The sequence below is a fragment of the Pristiophorus japonicus genome, chromosome 2 (genome assembly GCF_044704955.1).
Source record: "Pristiophorus japonicus isolate sPriJap1 chromosome 2, sPriJap1.hap1, whole genome shotgun sequence".
NCBI classification, from domain to species: Eukaryota; Metazoa; Chordata; class Chondrichthyes; family Pristiophoridae; genus Pristiophorus; species Pristiophorus japonicus.
In genome coordinates, this window is record NC_091978.1 from 199046382 (window position 1) to 199058434 (window position 12053).

Here is a 12053-nt window from a genome sequence, read left to right on the forward strand (position 1 = left end):
CAGATGGAACCGCCTTATGTGCACTTAAATCATGCTTGACAAATCTTCTGGAATTTTTTGAGGATGTTTCCAGTCGAGTGGACAAGGGAGAACCAGTTGATGTGGTGTATTTGGACTTTCAGAAGGCTTTCGACAAGGTCCCACACAAGAGATTAATGTGCAAAGTTAAAGCACATGGGATTGGGGGTAGTGTGCTGACATGGATTGAGAACTGGTTGGCAGACAGGAAGCAAAGAGTAGGAGTAAATGGGTACTTTTCAGAATGGCAGGCAGTGACTAGTGGGGTACCGCAAGGTTCTGTGCTGGGGCCCCAGCTGTTTACATTGTACACTAATGATTTAGACGAGGGGATTAAATGTAGTATCTCCAAATTTGCGGATGACACTAAGTTGGGTGGCAGTGTGAGCTGCGAGGAGGATGCTAGGAGGCTACAGAGTGACTTGGATACGTTAGGTGAGTGGGCAAATGCATGGCAGATGAAGTATAATATAGATAAATGTGAGGTTATCCACTTTGGTGGTAAAAACAGAGAGACAGACTATTATCTGAATGGTGACAGATTAGGAAAAGGGGAGGTGCAATGAGACCTGGATGTCATGGTACATCAGTCATTGAAGGTTGGCATGCAGGTACAGCAAGCGGTTAAGAAAGCAAATGGCATGTTGGCCTTCATAGCGAGGGGATTTGAGTACAGGGGCAGGGAGGTCTTACTACAGTTTTACAGGGCCTTGGTGAGGACATACCTGGAGTATTGTGTACAGTTTTGATCTCCTAACTTGAGGAAGGACATTCTTGCTATTGAGGGAGTGCAGCGAAGGTTCACCAGACTGATTCCCGGGATGGCGGGATTGACATATCAAGAAAGATTGGATGAACTGGGCTTGTATTCACTGGGGTTCAGAAGAATGAGAGGGGATCTCATAGAAACGTTTAAAATTCTGACGTGTTTAGACAGGTTAGATGCAGGAAGAATGTTCCCAATGTTGGGGAAGTCCAGAACCAGGGGTCACAGTCTAAGGATAAGGGGTAAGCCATTTAGGACCGAGATGAGGAGAAACTTCTTCACCCAGAGAGTGGTGAACCTGTGGAATTCTCTACCACAGAAAGTTGTTGAGGCCAATTCACTAAATATATTCAAAAAGGAGTTAGATGTAGTCCTTACTACTAGGGGAATCAAGGGGTATGGCGAGAAAGCAGGAATGGGGTACTGAAGTTGCATATTCAGCCATGAACTCATTGAATGGCGGTGCAGGCTCGAAGGGCTGAATGGCCTACTCCTGCACCTATTTTCTATGTTTCTATGTTTCTATGTTAACAACAAACACTGGTGTAATCAGCAGGTGTTAGCAACTGAATTTCAACCCCTAAAAACCCTAAAAGCAGATGATGAAAAACTTGCACAGGGAAAAAGGATTAGAAGATGGTCAACCAGAAAGAAAAGGAAGGTCTGATAATTTTGCTGAGGATGAGCTGGAGGCCCTGCTGGCTGAAATCAGGAAAAGGAGGAACAGTTTATTTGGAGGTAGGGGAAAGTAGCCTATTCTCTCAGTGGAAGTGACATAGCAGAGCATGGCAGCACTGGCTGCTAAGTGCCACCTCCACCAATTTCAGTACTGTAAGCAATTTAATTACCTAATAAGGATTGGCAAGGTTTAAGAGTCACCACGCACTCCTGCCCAGTGATACCTACATTGCCTGTGTTATAGCTGCCACATCAACATAGAACACTAGAAACCTCCGTGTTTGCAACATGTCCACACAAATCTTGGCATCTTCCATCCCCACATAGATTGATGTGCCCTTGCCTCACTAGACTGTACGGTTTAAATTTATAGAGCCCCCACCCCTAGAGGAATCCCATAAGACATATTGCGTAACAACAGTTTCAATTACTTAATGAGTTAAAAGTGAAAGTTTACTCATTCAGAATTAATTTTTCTTGCACAAGTCAGAACAACCTTATCAGCTTTGAATGTTTCTATTAGAATTATAACTTTTTTGCTGAAATTAAGTAAAACAGGCGAACCAAAGCACAAAATGTAAACAAGTTGGTTAATTTGATTCCATTTTCGTTTTCATGTTCCAACGCAAGTCACTAGAACGTTCATTGTAATTGTTGGATAAAGAGTTGTGAAATTTATATCTGGAATGGGGCTGTGAAGAACTTTTTTGCAAGCACATTTTAGAATTAAACTATTTGATACACACACTTATGCCAATCATGCCTTTAGACCGAAAAATAACTATCCGGCTGAATATTGTTATGTTGAAACTTGATAATGGACAGTATGCCCAATTGAGGACACTCTATAAAATCAACGGAGCACATGCTTCAGCGTGTCGGCTATTCTCTGCTGCAGATTCAACTTAGGACAATTCTATAAAGTTAAGAAAGGACCAATTAAACAATAACCAATGCAGCTAACGCAGCAGCAGAAACTTTAATCAGTAATAAGATTAGTCTCCACTGTACCAGGTAACTCGAGATGTCAGGTCGTTAGAAGACTTGCGGTCTCTTCTGATCACACCGTCTACCATCATTTCCGTGGTACAGTGTAGATATCGATTAGTACAGAGTATCTTAGCGACGGATAGATAAAAGTTGAAATCGAAAATTCATACAGTAAGAGTTCAATGGAGAATTACATTCTGGTGTTTCCGACGTCTGCATCGGGGAGATGGTACTTCTGTCTAACCAGAGGCTGTAGTTGTTTACTAATCAAGTTACTATAGAACAGGAATAGAAATGTAATGTAAACGGGGCGCGTATTATCTTCTAAGTTTTTTCCCACTGTGTGTGTGGTGGGGCGAAGAGCGAGAATAAGGCGAATTGGCAATTTGCTGGCATGGTCCTGCAGATCCAGTGCTTGGCATTAACCGTGCACCTTTTCTTTCCAAAGTTTGCCGTTGCTTACTGCGATCGTGCAGCACGACAGCCTTTTCCCGGAATTTCCATGTTGGATACTTCCCTCGTCCCCACCGAGTCCCAGGTCATCCACCCCGTCGTGTAGCATCACTCCGCGGCCGAGGATCGAGTGCAGGGTGGCGTTCAGATTCTACAGGCGCTGCCCGATCATCTGGTTCTGCACACGGAAGTTGTTGAAGTCCCCGAGGTGCAGAGGGTGGAGGACATTGAGCGGATTGTAATGCGGACCGGTCGTCAGGCAGTTGTGGCTCAGGTCTCCATAATGGTGGACGTGGATAGGGCGGAGGGTCCCGTTATAGGAGTTGGGGAACCCGATCAGGCGGAAAGACGCCTACAGTTTGCAGGTAGCGTCAATTTGGTCGAAGAGGATGTCGCCGGTTATGGCGGGCTGGCCGGCGGTGAGGTCCTTGCTGGGAATCATGTCACACACGGCAAAGGCCTCGTCACTTGACCGTCTGCCCCGCAGCGCGTTCATCTCTGCTGTTCTCCTCATCTCCTGGTGTCCAACATCCCAAACACCCCGGCTAGCTCCAGGACAAGTGAGCCAAGCAGGAGTAAGACATTCAGCACTGAACCTTCCATCATACCCCCTCAGGCTCAGTCAGACTCCGCTGGCTGAGTAACTGGCGCGGGAAGCTCACAGTCCAGTTGCACATATCAAGAGGCTGCCCACGGCACTGTTTACCCCCAGTAGAGTAGGCGGAACTCCGTGCAGCACTTACTGCAGAAGTTGCACAAGCGGGAGGGCAGATTCATTCATTCAAGTCACCTCTCCACCCCGCCCGCAGTGCCCGAGCCCCGTCCCCACTTTATAAGTCGACCCCTAAAGTCCATGGGTTCCCCCAGTTTTAAGGGGGGGGGGGGCGACGACGACATGACAGTGTGGAATGGCGAACACCCTATCTACAAATAAATACATAGAAATGCTCGCGTCCCCTGGCACCAGTTAAAGTGGTCGGGAATCAACAAACAAGGCAGCGCCTGCAGACATTTCAGAAAAACCCGTCCCATTATTCAATAAAAAATATAATTCAACGAAAGAGAAGAGGTAAACTGCAAGGTGATTTTAATAGAAATACTTATTCATATTAGAGGTGTTACGTACGGGTTAAGAACTAAAATATTGGGTAGTTTCCACCTACTCTTCCGAGGGGACGATCAGGATGACACAGGTCACCAAAGTCGAATGAACAAGAATGTCCTTTTTAAAGAAAGGGACACAAACAATAAACCCCAAAATATAAATAAAACAAAGGATAACTTATCAAATTAAATCAGAATATTATTTTCTGTGTTGAAGCTGCACTCCTGTCACGGAAGTAGTTTACACTTTCTGCGCTTGGACGGTTAAACTGCCGCCGGTTGGTCACCCAAAAGTCAAAATCAATCCCTGAGAGACTTGAAACAACAGCTGCTGGAAAGCAAAACTTGGAAATTCGATGTTAGAACAATCATGAATATTTATTGGGATTGAGCTGGAGAGAGTCAAGCAATTACTGTGAAGCTTGTATCTCCAATTGGTCGAACCTGTATTCCGTGGGGTATGGTGTGTCACCATGCTATGGTCCAGAGGATTGTGGCAATGCAATTACTCCTTTATGGTAAATTGTGCTAGTAATCATGTGACTTGTGAGGAACCCCTGGTCCCTGTTGTCAAGCCAATGTAGGAAATTCTGTGCTCATCAATTGTTCAGTGACCAGTTAGTGAATTGTTACATATGCAGACTACAGGTATAGAAACGTAGAAAATAGGTGCAAGAGTCGGTCATTCGGCCGTTCGAGCCTGCACCACCATTCAATATGATCATGGCTGATTGTGCAACTTCAGTACCCAATTCTTGCTTTCTCTTCATACCCTTTGATCCCTTTAGCCGTAAGGGCCACATCTAACTCCATTTTGAATATATCTAATGAACTTGCCTCAACAACTTTCTGTGGTAGAGAATTCCACAGATTCACAATTCTCTGAGTGAAGAAGTTTCTCCTCATCTTAGTCCTAAATGGCTTACCCCTTATCCTTAGACTGTGACCCCTGGTTCTGGACTTTCCCAACAATGGGAACATTCTTCCTGCATCTAACCTGTCCAATCCCATCAGAATTTTATATGTTTCTATGAGATCCCCTCTCATTCTTCTAAATTCCAGTGAATATAAGCCTAGTCGATCCAGTCTTTCTTCATATGTCAGTCCTGCCATCCCGGGAATACGTCTGGTGAACCTTTGCTGCACTCCCTCAATAGCAAGAATGTCCTTCCTCAGATTAGGAGACCAAAACTGAACACAATATTTAAGGTGTAGCCTCACCAAGGCCCTGTACAACTGCAGTAAGACCTCCCTGCTCCTATACTCAAATCCTCTCGCTATGAAGGCCAACATGCCATTTGCCTTCTTCACCGCCTGCTGTACCTGCATGCCAACTTTCAATCACTGATGAACCATGACACCCAGGTCTCGTTACACCTCCCCTTTTCCTAATCTGTCAACATTCAGATAATATTCTGCTTCCCTGTTTTTGCCATCAAAGTGGATAACCTCACATTTAACAACATTATACTGCATCTGCGATGCATTTGCCCACTCACCTAACCTGTCCAAGTCACTGTGCAGCCTCGTATCATCCTCCTCACAGCTCACACTGCCACCCAGCTTAGTGTCATCTGCAAACTTGGAGATATTACATTCAATTCCTTCATCCAAATCATTAATGTATATTGTAAATAGCTGGGGGCCCAGCACTGAACCTTGCGGTACCCCACTAGTCACTGCCTGCCATTCTGAAAAGGACCCGTTTATTCCTACACTTTGCTTCCTGTCTCCCAACCAGTTCTCTATCCACGTCAATACATTAACCCCAATACCATGTGCTTTAATTTTGAACACTAATCTCTTGTGTGGGACCTTGTCAAAAGCATTTTGAAAGTCCATTACACCACATCCACTGGTTCGCCCTTGTCCACTCTACTAGTTACATCCTCAAAAAATTCTAGAAGATTTGTCAAGCATGATTTCCCTTTCATAAATCCATGCTGACCTGGACCGATCCTGTCACTGCTTTCCAAATGCGCTGCTATTACATCTTTAATAATTGATTCCAACATTTTCCCCACTACCAATGTCAGGCTAACCGGTCTATAATTCACTTTTTTCTCTCTCCCTCCTTTTTTTAAAAGTGGGGTTACATTAGCTACCCTCCAATCCATAGGAACTGATCCAGAGTCTACAGAATGTTGGAAAATGACCACCAATGCATCCACTATTTCTAGGGCCACCTCCTTAAGTGCTCTGGGATGCAGACTATCAGGCCTTGGGGATTTATCGGCCTTCAATCCCATCAATTTCCCTAACACAATTTCCTGACTAATAAGGATTTCCTTCAGTTCCTCCTTCTCGCTACACCCTTGGTCCCCTAGTATTTCCGGAAGGTTATTTGTCTCTTCCTCAGTGAAGACAGAACCAAAGTATTTGTTCAATTGGTCTGCCATTTCTTTGTTCCCCATTATAAATTCATCTGATTCTGATTGCAAGCGACCTACATTTGTCTTCACTAATTATTTTCTCTTCACATACCTTTAGAAGCTTTTGCAGTCAGTTTTTATGTTCCCTGCAAGCTTACTCTCATACTCTATTTTCCCACTCCTAATTAAACTCTTTGTCCTCCTCTGCTGAATTCTAAATTTCTCCCAGTCCTCAGGTTTGTTGCTTTTTCTGGCCAATTTATATGTCTCTTCCTTAGAGTCACTGTATAGTTGCATAAGATGGAGACTTGTTATCTGATGTACTATCAACAAGGTTTACACTGTGTGTATACTATGCTGGCACCACTAGAAAAGGCAACTGGCGGAGACCCGGGTTTTCTGCCCCTGTGGCAGAGGCTGTCTACCAGAGGACGCTGTGGTGGGAGACCTGAGGGTCACCTGCATAGGTGTGCAGGGCCCAGTATAAAAGGCTGCCCACCATGCTTATACCTCACTCTGGAGTTACAAATAAAGGACCAAGGTCACCACAGTTTGAGTACAACACATTGTCTCATGTTGTCATTCATAAGTACATTACAGATATAACAACTGGCGACGAGAATATGGACTTTCATGCGATTATAGCTACCTTTGGCACATTAAAAGACTTCGCAGAGGGTGATGATTGGGATACCTTCATGGAAAGGCTCGAGCAATATTTCGTGGCAAACGACCTGGCTATACTGCTGACCAGTTGTGGGCCTGAGGTCTACCGCCTCGTCAGGGACTTGCTGGCACCCACGAAGGCCAAATATAAGACATACGATGAGCTGACTGAACTAATTCGCGACCAACTAAAAGCAAAACAGAGCATCCTCACGGCCAGGCACAGATTCTATACTCACTGCAGACCTAAGGGCCAGGAGATTGTAAAATATGCTGCTGACCTCAGGAGACTTGCGACACCATGTGATTTCAGCACGCACATCAACGAAGCATTGCAAGACATCTTCGCTATGGGAATTGGCCACAAGGGGCTCCTTCTCAAGCTATTATCTGCCGACACCACAGTCAACCCGCAGAAAGCCATCAGCATCAGTCAGGCGTTCATGACCTCGACCTGCAGCACCAAGCAAATTATTCATCCTGTGGACTCAAACCCGGCATGTACTGTACACAGAATGGTGCCTTTCACAGGCAAGACTGTAGAACGTGGCTCTGCCCAGGACAGAGAGCACAGACCTCAGGGTTCCAGAACTCAGAGTCCGCCAAGGGGTGCTAATCGAGTAGCACCATGCTGGCGTTGCGGAGGAAACCATAGGGCTCACCAGTGTCGGTTTGCTGAGTACGTATGTAAAGCCTGTAACACGAAGGGTCACCTCTAGCGTATGTGTAAAAGAAATACAACTCACCGCCTTGCAGAGGAGTCGGTAGATGACTTTGAATCCAGCGGGGAGTATGACGATTTGGCTAGAGAGGCAGCTCAGCCCCAGGAAGAAGTGTATGGAGTGTATACCTGCACCATCGATTGTCCTCCAGTGAAGATGGAAGTCGAGATAAATGGCGTTCCAGTCTGCATGGATGTGGACACGGGAGCAAGCCAGTCAGTGATGAGCCAGGATGCCTTTGAGAGGCTATGGAACGAAAAACAGTTCCAGTACAGAAAAAGTTGTGCACCTACAACAAGGAGCTGATCCTTGGTGGTAGTGCGGATGTAAGTATAATCCATAATGGCATGGTGCACAAGTTACCTCTGTGGATTGTTGCAGGTGATGGTCCAACGCTACTTGGAAGGTGGATGGGGAAGATCCAGTGGAAATGGGAAGACCTCTTCACTCCAGCAATCGATATCCCCCATGCTCAGAGGCAGAGCAAAACCTCACCTTCACTTGGGCCAGGCACCAAAGAACAGATCAGCGCAGCACCTGAGACAGACCATCCATCATGACTGCGTGGCAATGATCCAACTGGAATGACCTAAAAGTACCTTCCAGGCTCCAGTGGCAGGACTCCTGGAGAGGAAGATCGAATTCACAAGCACTCTTCCAGCTTTTGTGGCAGAACCGTGGGAGAAAGGATCAAGGCAGTCTACCTCGAGGACAGAGGCAAGATGGTGTCCCTGCTGCAGCGAGGTGCAACGTAGCTGTGATAAAAGATGGTCGCGGCCATATCACGAGGTGCAACGCTGAGGGACCAACCCGTGGTGTCTAACAAAGGAGTTGATTGGGGTAAAACCAGCAGGGTTCTCTTAAAGGAGACCTGCAACCAACTGAACTTAGAGACATTGTATGCATGGCAATCAATGTAACGAACCGATTAAGATTGTGAACAATATGTTGTTGTGAGATGTCGGGAATAGACTGTCCCCAAAAGTAGCAAGCGAGCGAATTCGGGAGAGTAAAGGCGCTGATCCTGATGCCCTGCCCCAGGTGTCCCCACAAGTTATCGGCCAGTGACCTCAGGAGGGTGAAGGCACTGATCCTGATACCCTGCCCCAGGTCTATCCCAGGCTGCAGGCACCCGATGCCACTATTCACCACGGACCTGGAAACGAAGGCGGCACCAATACACACAGTCGGCCGCCATTGCCCACCACCCAGGTGGAGACGGTGCAGCCCCCAGACCCAGTCGCTACCTCAGCCATGTCCGAGAGTGAAATGTCAGAACCAACGAGTTCACCGAACGGGACCTGGAACAGCCAGGTTCCCAACACCGTTAGAGAGCAGGCAGAAGATTCTGCAGCCCTCAAAGGAGGACAGGGAGACCATGCACATCTGTGGCTCTGCCCACCACTAGGCAACAGCAAAGGCCCTCAGTCCTGGCAAGGTGAGCGAACCAAGCCCACCCCGCTAGCAGGGGGCACAGCGCCGCTATCAGACGATTAGGACCCCGAATGGTTGTTCTCGAACCTGCATCCTCGCATACCTGTACTGCTACCTCAGTACTTACCATGGTTGAACCATGAATGCAATCTACCCAATCCTGGCGCACGCCGCAAAACGTAACAAATGTAAGCCACTGAACCAAGGTGTCAAGATACAAACTGTAACTTCCTTTCTTTGTAATTGCACTGTCTGATCCTGTATGTTAATGTAACGGGCCTGCTGCATGATCTCGCTGTGGGGTGGGGTGGGGTGGGGGGGTGGAAATGGATGGATGTAACCATGGACACACACATGGATCACACCCGGAACCCACTGGAACCTCCGCTACATCATCGGACCATCTAAACTGTAACCACTATCCAACGTTGTGGCAAAATGACTTGGGGGTTAACAGGGAGAGAGCCAAGCCAAAGCACAGCTAAGGTGCAAGGGCTATTTGCACTTAAGTCTGGGGAGAGCTAAGCCAGAGCACATAGTGCAAAGATAATCGGCACAAAGGACTTGGGGGAGAGTGATGTTATATATGCAGACTATAGTTATACTCTCTGTGTAGTCACTGTACAGTTGCATAAGATGGAGACTTGTTACCTGATGTATTATCAATAAGGTTTACACTGTGTATACGCTATGCTGGCACCACTAGAGGGCACTGCGATGGGAGACCTGAGGCTCACCTGCATAAGTGTGCAGGGCCCAGTATAAAAGACTGCGCACCATGCTTGTGCCTCACTCTGGAGTTACAAATAAAGGATCAAGGTCACTACAGTTTGAGTACAACACATTGCCTCGTGGAGTCATTCATAAGTGCATTCCAGATATAACATGAATATTAGTGAATTTGAACTTTTATGTTTCTGGCTCCTTCTGAGAATATAATAGTCTGAGCCAGTTTGCTGGTGATTGCCGCATTAAAAAAGTGACAAATGTATCTTCCAACACGGCAACATGTTACCTAGATTGATCCCAGTATCAGCTGTGGCTCAGTGGGTAGCACTCTCCAGGTGGGAGGGGCTAGGAGTGAGCAGGTGCTGCTGATTACTGCAGGAGTTGGAGTGAGTTTGTAAAAAGTTGGCGGATTTTGGGGTTTTAAAAAAAAATTCGGGCCTTTTTGACCCATAACCATCAGCCAGATGGCTGCTGAGGAGCCTGGATTGCAGGGCCTCTCAGAGGATAATGCTCCCAGTGTGAATTTAATCAGGGGAGAGAATGTCTTGAGAAGGGAGAATAAAAGGCTCAAAGATTTGGGTCAGGACCCCAGGAGATTTGGAAAAGAAAACACGGTGGTGGTTCACTGCCAGGATCAGGAGATGCGAGCTTGGGATATCATCCAGGCAGTACATGAGAACTGCAGTGAGGGAAGTTGCTTTGCTTGCCGACCAAAGCCGAATGTTGGATTCGAAGTGATGATCAGTGGCCGAGAGGAGGTGGAAAGACTTTTACTGAGCCTGAAGGTAGCTGAGAAGTACTTGGATGTATCTTTGCTGTATTCCGAAGAGATGGTAGTTTCATCCTTAAATCTGTCCATTGAGGACGATGTGCTTATAAAAAAGTTGGAGTCGTGGGACATTAAACTTTGCTCGGTAACAAAGAGGAGATACGCGAGTAGCCGATGGAACCCGTTATGCAAAAGTGCGGTTCCCAGAGGGGGTGAAGTCATTGCCCTACTGCATGAAATTCGAGACAATGGAAAGAGTGCAGTACTTCCAGGTGCTGCATGATAACCAGGTGAAGGTTTTCTATTACTGTCTTGGACACAACCATTTAGTAAGAAGCTGTCAAGACCTGTACTGTTATAACTGTGGCAAGTCTGGACACATCTCTCGGAACTGCAAGGCAGAGAGCTGTGTGGTTTGTCACAAAGACTCCACCCACTGTGAGTGTGAAGCAGAAGGAAGCTCCTTGAGCGACGAGGAGTTGGGAGAAGGGGCAGGAGGTGTGAGTGGAGTGGCCAGAAGAGCGGAGCAGGCGGAGGACACAGCCGCCAAATGGAATGAGGAAAGAGCGCAAGAAGAGGCAAAAAATTGCAGAGCAGAAAACAGGATGGAGATGGTGGAAAACACACCAAGTATGGTGGAAAAGGACAAAGTCAGCGGAGGACATCACGGGCCAAGGACAGAGTCAAGCCATAATATGGCTTGCCTTTAGGTGTCCGTGGGGGGAGCAGAAATGGGTGCGGGGTAAGTGGAAGTACTCCAAAGAGAAACAGGGAGTTGTACATCTTGGGGAGCAGAAGGGGGCAAGACTAGGAGAGGGTGCAAGAGGCAGGAGCCTTAAAGGTGCAGCAGAACGGGAGCAAGGAGACAAAGATGCCAAAAAGGAGCAAGATAAGTAGGGGAGGTGGGACCAGTACAAACCGGACGGTCTGTACCTGGGCAGGACCGGAACCAATGTCCTAGGGGGAGTGTTTGCTAGTGCTGTTGGGGAGGAGTTCAACTAATATGGCAGGGGGATGGGAACCTATGCAGGGAGACAGAGGGAAGTAGAATGGGGGCAGCAGCAAAAGATAGAAAGAAGAAAAGTAAAAGTGGAGGGCAGAGAAACCTTAGGCAAAAAGCAAAAAGGGCCACATTACATCAAAATTCTAAAAGGGCAAAGTGTGTTAGAAAGACAAGCCTGAAGGCTCTGTGCATCAATGCGAGGAGTATTCGGAATAAGTTGGACGAATTAACTGTGCAGATAGCAGTTAATGGGTATGATATAATTGGCATCACGGAGACCAGGGTGACCAAGGCTGGGAACTCAACATCCAAGGGTATTCAACATTTAGGAAGGATAGACAGAAAGGAA

At 46.8% G+C, this 12053-nt stretch overlaps 1 pseudogene; it reads right to left on the reverse strand.

The window, feature by feature from the left end:
- Positions 1 to 2873: 2873 nt before the first annotated feature.
- On the reverse strand, positions 2874 to 3419 carry LOC139229599 (extracellular superoxide dismutase [Cu-Zn]-like; annotated as a pseudogene).
- Between the last annotated feature and the right edge of the window lie 8634 nt (positions 3420 to 12053).